Source organism: Triticum aestivum, chromosome 7A (assembly GCF_018294505.1).
Source record: "Triticum aestivum cultivar Chinese Spring chromosome 7A, IWGSC CS RefSeq v2.1, whole genome shotgun sequence".
In the NCBI taxonomy this organism is placed as follows: domain Eukaryota; kingdom Viridiplantae; phylum Streptophyta; class Magnoliopsida; order Poales; family Poaceae; genus Triticum; species Triticum aestivum.
This window is the reverse complement of record NC_057812.1, coordinates 630,963,537-630,971,995: the sequence shown is the minus strand read 5'-3', so window position 1 is coordinate 630,971,995 and position 8,459 is coordinate 630,963,537. Positions and strand designations below refer to the sequence as shown.

At 49.6% G+C, this 8,459-nt stretch overlaps 1 long non-coding RNA gene and 1 pseudogene across 1 annotated transcript; both read right to left on the bottom strand.

The window, feature by feature from the left end:
• Positions 1-206: 206 nt before the first annotated feature.
• Positions 207-1,460, bottom strand: LOC123149118 (uncharacterized). The gene is made up of 2 exons (XR_006474351.1): positions 1,208-1,460; positions 207-452 (listed from the first exon to the last, which is right to left on the bottom strand). It is a non-coding gene; the product is annotated as an uncharacterized lncRNA (long non-coding RNA).
• A 296-nt stretch (positions 1,461-1,756) lies between these two features.
• On the bottom strand, positions 1,757-4,583 carry LOC123153603 (uncharacterized; annotated as a pseudogene).
• Between the last annotated feature and the right edge of the window lie 3,876 nt (positions 4,584-8,459).

The following is an 8,459-nucleotide window of genomic DNA, read 5'->3' as shown; positions in this document are numbered from 1 at the left end:
CAGATATGTTGTGTGAATTTTACACCTCAACAATGCAGAATTTATTTGTTGTGTCAGGAAGGCGCCAAAAAGCATGTTTCATTCAGTACAATTGGTGTATATGCTATTTTCCTGGAGAAGAACATATATGTTGTCTGAATTTTGCAACTGCTGCAAATTTCATTCGGTACAATTGGTATATATGCCAGACTAGTTTCATGTCACACTGCAAAGAAAATCAATAGTACTTGACGGCAATGGTGCTTAGTGCATTTAATTAACAAATTCATAGACATGGATCCATTGAGGTAAGGGAATTACAATGCATGATGCGTCATCTGAATTCAAACTACACGGCTTCATTCCAAATCAACTCAGCTACAATGAGAAACGTTGGCAACATCCACAGGTATTGCAGTTCTTCCTCCTCCTCTGTACCTTCAGCGTCATCCGCAGCTTCTCGGCTTTTTTTCCTGAAGAGAAATCACGAGTGCGCACTTTAACACGCTTGGAAATGGAAAAATTAGCTCTGCTCTGTACAAGTTTTGTAGCTCCTGGGGTGACATATTCTTTTTCCTCTGTGAACGCCAGTACTTTGTTTGTATCTTGTGTGCTAATAAAGGGGCTTATTTGTAAGAGCTAGACCTCCTTTTAGCATAGCTTGGAACATCAAGATGATGCAGGCACAAAACAGTCCTGAACTTGTAGCAGCTCTGAAGTTCAGGGTTAATATTGATGTTTCCTTCCCTAAATAGCACTTGTCATCAGTAGTTAAATGAACTAGTTGTTTTTCTTTTTTGTTTTACTTCTGAATCGCAACTTAATATATTTTTGGATGGAGTCCCGCCGCTACATATTAACTGAACTGTGCAACATTTTTAGAAAAATAACTGGTTTACTGGACTTCAACATCCAATGAGGATATAAGTGAAATTCAACATTAACATTCAGCATATTCAGCGCAACAACGTTAAGAAAAAAATCAGCTATTGCAACTTACTGAATTCAGCATCATTTTGTTGGGGATGCATCTTTTTTGTAATGAATTCAAGATGAACATCTATCAAGTTCATATCTGTTATCATCAATGCAACAAGGAATTTACTCAGGAAAACATTTAGTCTCTACACAAACAAGCTCATCATCAACGCAAATGTTGCAATGCTTCTGCAAAACACGGAATCGCTCAAGGATTTCAGAACGTTAGGGTTTTCAGATAAGAACTCACACAATTTGTACTACTCGTAGATATGGTAGGGGCACCATCAGGGAAAACAATTGGCGGATCGTGGTACATCCGCGCAGTGGTGGCTTGAAACCTGGGATCTATGCCACTCGTTGGAGCTAAATTCATCCGTCGGGGAATAGTCGTCACCTCGGAGCTTTGAACCATGGTGGAGGAGAGCAGATCCCTGGCAATATGGTGCGCCATCTGACCGGATTAGGAGCAGGTGGTGATGGGAGGTGTTGCAACGGTGTCGTAGGGGCGTGATCGCATTTTCCTAAATTTATTTCAAGCCATCAGGGTTCAAGTCCTGACTTACACTGATGCTCACATTTTCCTGGATTTATTTTACATCGTCTGGTGATGTGCGTTCAGTGGAAAGAGACGTTAACCTTTGACTACGAAGACGTCTTTGGCGACTTCGTCAATCTCAAGATGATGCTCCGGTTCAGCACTCGGAGGTGCTTACAGGGTCGTATTCAAGAAGAAAAAGATGCTTATAGGGGTATGGTGTGTGCGTGAGTTTATAGGAGTGATTTTATGTGTGTATGTTTAGAGCATCTCCACTCGTTCGGCCCCCCAACGCACCCGGCGATCGCGTTTTGGCGTATGCGCCGGCGGTTTTTTCGCCCTGGGGGCGATCCAGTTCCCAGCCGCGCCCCCAGGTTTCGGCCCCCAGACGCCCATAAATTCAAACTTGTCTTTCCCGCAGCCAAAAAGCGCCACAAGTTCGGCGATCATTATGACACAGTTCGGCGATCACCATGCCATACTTCGGCGATCAAACGTAGACGAAAGTTCGGCGATCAAAAGAAAGGGCGCGTAGACAAAGGAACACATCAAACGGCGGGCTCCTCTTGCGTGAGACTGGCCGATGTCGGCGTGCTCGGCGTCGGTGTACTCGGCGTCGGCGTGGCTTCTGCGTTCGGGCTGGTGGTCGGCGGCGTGGCTTCATTGCTCGGGCTGGGCTCGGCATTGGTGTCGATTATAGCTGGCCAAACGGGCCGTGCTAACTGGGCCGACCCGGTAGCACGCAGGCCCGGCATGACCCAGGAACGGCACGGCCCGGGCTAAACGGGCCAGGCTCGGCACGCGGCACGCCATGGGCCGTGCCTGGGCCTGGAGGCTAGGCACGCGGGCCGGCACGGCACGGCCCGTTTATGTTTTTTTGAAAAATATAAATATATATGTCCTATATAAATACCGAATACCCTAATATGTTTAATATTTTCATAGTGTATGCGTATTTTGTTAGTGCTTGAATCTAAGTAGTAGTAGTGTTATAGTGTAGTCTTTGTATATTTTATCCTTTTGTAATTATAGAGTATGTCTTGTATTCTTTTATTCTTTTAGATGGGAGTTTTAATGATGTATATGTGCTAATAAAACTCTAGATTTATCTCACATAATAGTCTACCAGATTTTTGCAATTTTCTAATTTTTTTGGCCTTTTTTTTTTGCAGTTTTCAGAGGTATTGCGAAGAAAAAGAAAAAAATCGCGCCAGACGGCCCAGCGTCCTCCAACGGGCCGGCGTGCCTGGGCGTGCCGCGTGCCGGCCCATGTAGACTACGTGCCGTGCCTGGGCTGCTAGCTCCCGCCCGTGGGCCGGCACGGCACGGCCCGGTTATTATTCGTGCCGAGACGGGCCGTGCCGTGCCAGGCACGTTTACGGCGGGCCGGGCAGTGCCGTGCCGGGCCGGCCCGTTTGGCCAGGTATAGTGTCGATGTGGGCTTAGGGGTGGTGGTCGAAGCCGGCCCGCACATCTGGTTCAGGATGAGTCCGCGCTTCACCAGGCACCACGCTTTGACTTGCTCGTCTATCCTCGACATGTCTGCCGACATCAAGAACGTCAGGTCGGTGTTCCTCTTCTTCGCGGTGACGTTGGTCCTGAGAAGGTCAAGCTTCACGTCCTGCTTCGTCATCAAAGCCGACCAGCGCGTGTCGGATTTCTCCTCCCTCTTTGCGGCGCTGTTCTTGGCGTCGACGATGCACTGCTCGATTGACGATTGCAACCGTTCGGCAGCAGGTGCCACGTCCCTTGCCATCTTGGATCTTTTGTTGCCATCAGGGCGCCCATCCGTCGTCCCAGGGTAGGCGCGTCCGGCTTGTACGTCTCCTTGGCCTTGGCAAGGGTGAGCCGAACCTCCCTCCACTTCTCGCACGACTCGATCCTGGAGAACACGTGAGGGAACTTGAACTCTTGGTCGTCGTTGTTGTCCTGGCGAAACATGTTGAACATCCGAACCATCTACACAGCCGAAGAACAAGAGTCAGCGAAGTGCACGGCGAAAAAGAGTTGAGCCGACGGGCTGGGCATACCTGACCCTCGATGTTGGAGCCGCTTTCCGGGCGAGCCGCGGCCTCCTCTACAATCCCATGTCATTTGTTGCAGGGCACCTGGATGATCGCCCAATGGTTTGACATGGCTGTGTCACCACGCTCCATGTGGATGGTGGCAAAGTAGGGGTCGACCAACTTGCGCTCGTCAAACGCCGGCTTGATCCTTCTCCAGTACGTATCGGTGTTCTGGTTCACGCCGGTGATCGAGTCGATGCTGACTGTCTTCCATGCTTCGGCGAGGCACTCGTCCTCCTTCGATGTCCACTTGACGCGAGGCTCGCCCGGCCTGGCATTGGCCGCCTTCTTCTTCTTCCTCCCTTTCATCGTCGGTGCCGGCTCCGCCTCCTGCTCCGCCTGTTCTTCCTCCTCCCCCTCCTCATCGGCGTCGTCGAGATCGTCATCCATGTCGGCGTCCATCGTGTCGTCTTGTGCGTGGAACCCGGGGCAGGAAGCGGCGGAGACCGAGCCGCTCGTGATGATCTCATCCATTTCGGTGCCGGTGTTATTGAACTGTGGCGCCGAACCATGTCCAAATGGCAGGGTGCCCCGGCGCAGAGGAGGCGCAGGTAAGGCTGAGTACGTAGGCGGCTAGTAGATGTACTAGGTGTTGAGGCCGGCAGTGAATGCGGGGGAGGGAGCGCATTGGTCGGGGTTGAGGCCGGAGGGCGAGGCACGCGGCGGCACGCCATGTGGGAAGGTGATGTTGGGGTTGAACCCGCCATGCGCATCACCGTCGAGTAGCCGAGCGATGGGGCGTACCCCCAATGCGGTGGGGGCGGCGAGAGGTTGGCCGGCGATGCGACACTCGCTTGGCTCCCCCACGTGGCATGTGGGCCGTGGCCGGGCGACAGGTTCATCAGCCCCGCACGAGACGCCTCTGCCTGCTCCGCCGACGCCACCGCCTCCTGGCACTGAACGTCCACACTCCACTCGGCGTTGGTCACGCTCGGCGGTCTTTCCAGCGGCACCCTCGGCTTCCTCTGCTTCGGTTGGGTGGCATCAGCGATGCGAGGGGCAACATATTTCTTCGGCGGCATGGCGATTGGTCCGATGAGGAGAATGGCGGGAACGGCGGGGGAGAAGCGTGATGTCGCTTGAACTACGTCGGTATTTTCCTAAAGAGGAATGGATGATGCAGCACAGCTACGGTAGGTATTTTTCTCGGTTATGAAACCAAGATATAATTCCGGTAGGAGAACCAAGGAACATTATGTAAACGGTACCTCCACACAAAGAACAAATACTTGCAACCCGACGCTTATGAGGGGTTGTCAATCCCTCTATAGGTAACGATGCCAGAAATTGTCAAGTTGACGGGATAAAAATTGTGTAGATTGGATAATAGATCTTGATAAAACACAAAATAAAATAAGTAATAAAAAAGTGCAGCAAGGTATTTTTGGGTTTTTGAAATAATAGATATGAAAATAAAAATAGATCTCAAAGCAAATATGATAATTAATAGACGCGGGGGGGGGGGGGGGGGGGGGGGCGTATATTTCACCAGTGGCTTTTCTCAAGAAAATAGCATACGGTGGGTAAACAAATTACTGTTGGGCAATTGATAGAAGATCGAATAATTATGATGATATCCAAGGCAATGATCAATATATAGGCATCACACCCAAGATTAGTAGACTGACTCCTTCCTGCATCTATCACTATTACTCCACACATCGATCACTATCCAGCATGCATCTAGTGTATTAAGTTCATGAAGAAACGGAGTAATGCAATAAGAACGATGACATGACATAGACGAGATCAATTCATGTAGGAATAGCCCCCATCTTGTTATCCTTAATAGCAATGATACATGTGTGTCTTGCTGCCCTTTCTGTCACTGGAAAAGAACACCGCACGATCGAACCCATCACAAAGCACCTCTTCCCATGGCAAGAAAAATCGATCTAGTTGGCCTAACTAAACCAAAGATTCAAAGAATAAATACAAGGCTATAAATAATCATGCATATAAGAGATCAAAACAAGACTCAAATAATATTCATGGATATAGATCTGATCATAAACTCAAAGTTCAACGGATCCCAATAAACACACCCCAAAAAGAGTTACATGAAATAGATCTCCAAGAGACCATTGTATTGAGAATCAAAAAGAGAGAGGAAGCCATCTAGCTACTGCCTACGGATGCGTAGGTCTATGATGAACTACTCATGCATCATCGGAGAGGCATCAATGAGGATAATGAACCCCTATGTGATGTTGTCTAGATTGGATCTCGTGGTTCTAAAACTTGCGGCTGCTGGAATTGTGTTTTGTGGACTCCCCTAGGATTTTTGGAATAATATTGAGATATTTATAGAGCAAAGAGGCAGTGCAGAAGGCCACCGAGGGAGCATGTAACACCCCGGATGTAACTTTCCCTATTTGTACTCCAACTCTTGCCGTTTCCGGCGTTAAGTTATATTTATTTTCTCGGGTTCGAGTTTTTGTCTCCGTGTGTTGTTGTCGTTGTCATGCATCTCATATCATGTCATCATGTGCATTGCATTTGCATACATGCTCGACTCAGATATTCGAGCATTTTCCCCGTTGTCCGTTTTGCATTCCGGCGTTTCGTTCTCCTCCGGTGGTCATTTCTAGCTTCCTTTCGTGTGTGGGGATTAAACATTTCCGGATTGGATCGAGACTTGCCAAGCGGCCTTGGTTTACTACCGGTAGACCGCCTGTCAAGTTTCGTATCATTTGGACTTCGTTTGATACTCCAACGGTTAACCGAGGGACCGAAAAGGCCTCGTGTGTGTTGCAGCCCAACACCCCTCCAATTTGGCCCAAAACCCACCAAACTCTGCTCCATCATCTAGAGCGTTCGATCACGATCGCGTAGCCGAAAACCGCACCTCATTTGGACTCTCCTAGCTCCCTCTATGCCTATTTAAACACCCCCCATTCCAAATCCCGGGTCTCCCCTCGTCCCTAACCCTAAATTCCCAGATCCGCGCCGGCCGGACACGTCCGCCCCGGCCGGACGCGTCCGCCGCCGCCCCCTCGTCCAATCGCCGCCTGCCATGTCAGCCGCCACCTACCCGCCGCCGCCCGAGGCCCGGGGAGCCCGGAGCCGGCCCCCGCGGCCCGAGCCGCCCGCGCCGCCTCCATCCGTGCCGCGCCGCCTCCTCCCTCGCCCCCGGCCGCCGCGCCGCCGCGGTCCACCCCGCCGCCGCCGTCGCCACCTCGTCGCCCGGGCCGCCGCAGTCGCCGCCGACCCCGGCCGCCGCGCGCCGCCTCTCCTCCCGAGCCGCCGCGCCACCAGCCGCGCCCCCGCGCTCCGGTCGCCGCGCCGGCGACCTCTCCGGCCCCGCCTCGCCCTCGCCGGCCGCCGGCGACCTTGGATCCACCGGCCGTGAACAGTGCCGCCGCCGCCTCGGATTGCGCGCCGGTCAAACCCTAGATCTGAGGGTTGTTTTTTTTCTCTAAGTCATCAGAATTTTTAGTTCATATGCCCATGTTCGCGGCTCCGTAACTTTACATCTGTAGCTCCGATTCATGCATATAGCATATCAAAATGTTCACCTCAGAGAGTACATCATTTCATTCCATTGCATCATTTTCATTTGAGTTCATCTTGATGCCCGAAATGCTGTTAGAAGAGGGCTACTTGAGTTAATTGTCAGATCTGCTACTCCGTTTAGCACTTTTGTCATTTTGGCCATGATTATTGTGTGCATGATATGCCCGTGAGTTCTACATATGTTTTGTTAAGGGTTTTGTCATCTCTCCAGAGGTGCAACCCATGTATTTTTAGAATGTGTGTGTTGACTTGTGCAAGCTTGCAAAGTGGTGCACTTGCTAAGTCTGTTTTCAGGGACTTAGTGATTTCACTAAGTCCTGGATCTGTTTATCTCATGATGACATATGTTCATGTTGTTTCCTAGTGATCCGTGCCTCTTTTGAGGATGATAAGTAAGGGAGTTTTGTTAATATTGTAGTGATCTATCCATCCATGTCTTTGTTTGCAATTATGGAGCACCCTAGCTTGCGTAAATCGAGCTCTACTTTTGCTACTTTGTGAATCTGGGCAGATCATCAACTTATTTGCAATTTTGCCGGTGATGTTGTAGTTGGTCCATGCATGCTATGCTATTGTTCTTGCCATGTCTAGCTTGCATTTTGTGCCTTCTTGATGGGTGTACGCTTATCTTGCCATGACTTGCACCGTAGTGAGTGCATCGAGCTCGTAAACATGCCTACTTGAGTTATATTTCAACATGTGTCAGTTTTTCACTAAGTATGAAAACTGATTATGTTTTTGCTATGTTCACGTGCTTGCAATTGTATTTTATGATCCCTTTTGGCTCAAGGTCACTAAGGGACTTTTGTTAAGCTCTTTGAGTAGCTCCATGCCACGCTTTACTTTGCCATGATCAGGTCCTGTAGCATGTAATTTTGTTGCTCCGAAGAGGGCTACCTGATCTGAAATTCCAGACAAGTGTTGATTTCACTAAGTCTGAGATCTGTTTGCCATTTGCATTTTTGTCATGCTTGTTTGAACCTGTTAATGGATGATTTGGCCGTAGCAGTGCTAGACTTTTGTTAATCATCTTATGTGCATCCCTGCCATGTATTTTGTTGCCATGTTTGGGTGCTGTAGCATGTTCATTTCGTTGCATTTAGTTGCCTACTTGCTGTAAATCGCAGACCGGTGTCAATTTTGAATCGCTTGTCATTCCCAAACCGTAACTCCGATTCCAGCGTTCTTTATATCGTTTTCAAGCGATTTCATCTCATCTTTCCAGTGGCACACTTGGATTTCCAAGTTGAGGCCAGGTTCATGCATTTCCCGTCGTATCTTGCATTTGGCATCCCGCATCGCATCCCGCATAGCATATCATCATATTGCTTGTTCTTGCACGTGGTTGATTGTATCCTTGTTGCTTGTTTGTCTTGTTTGGG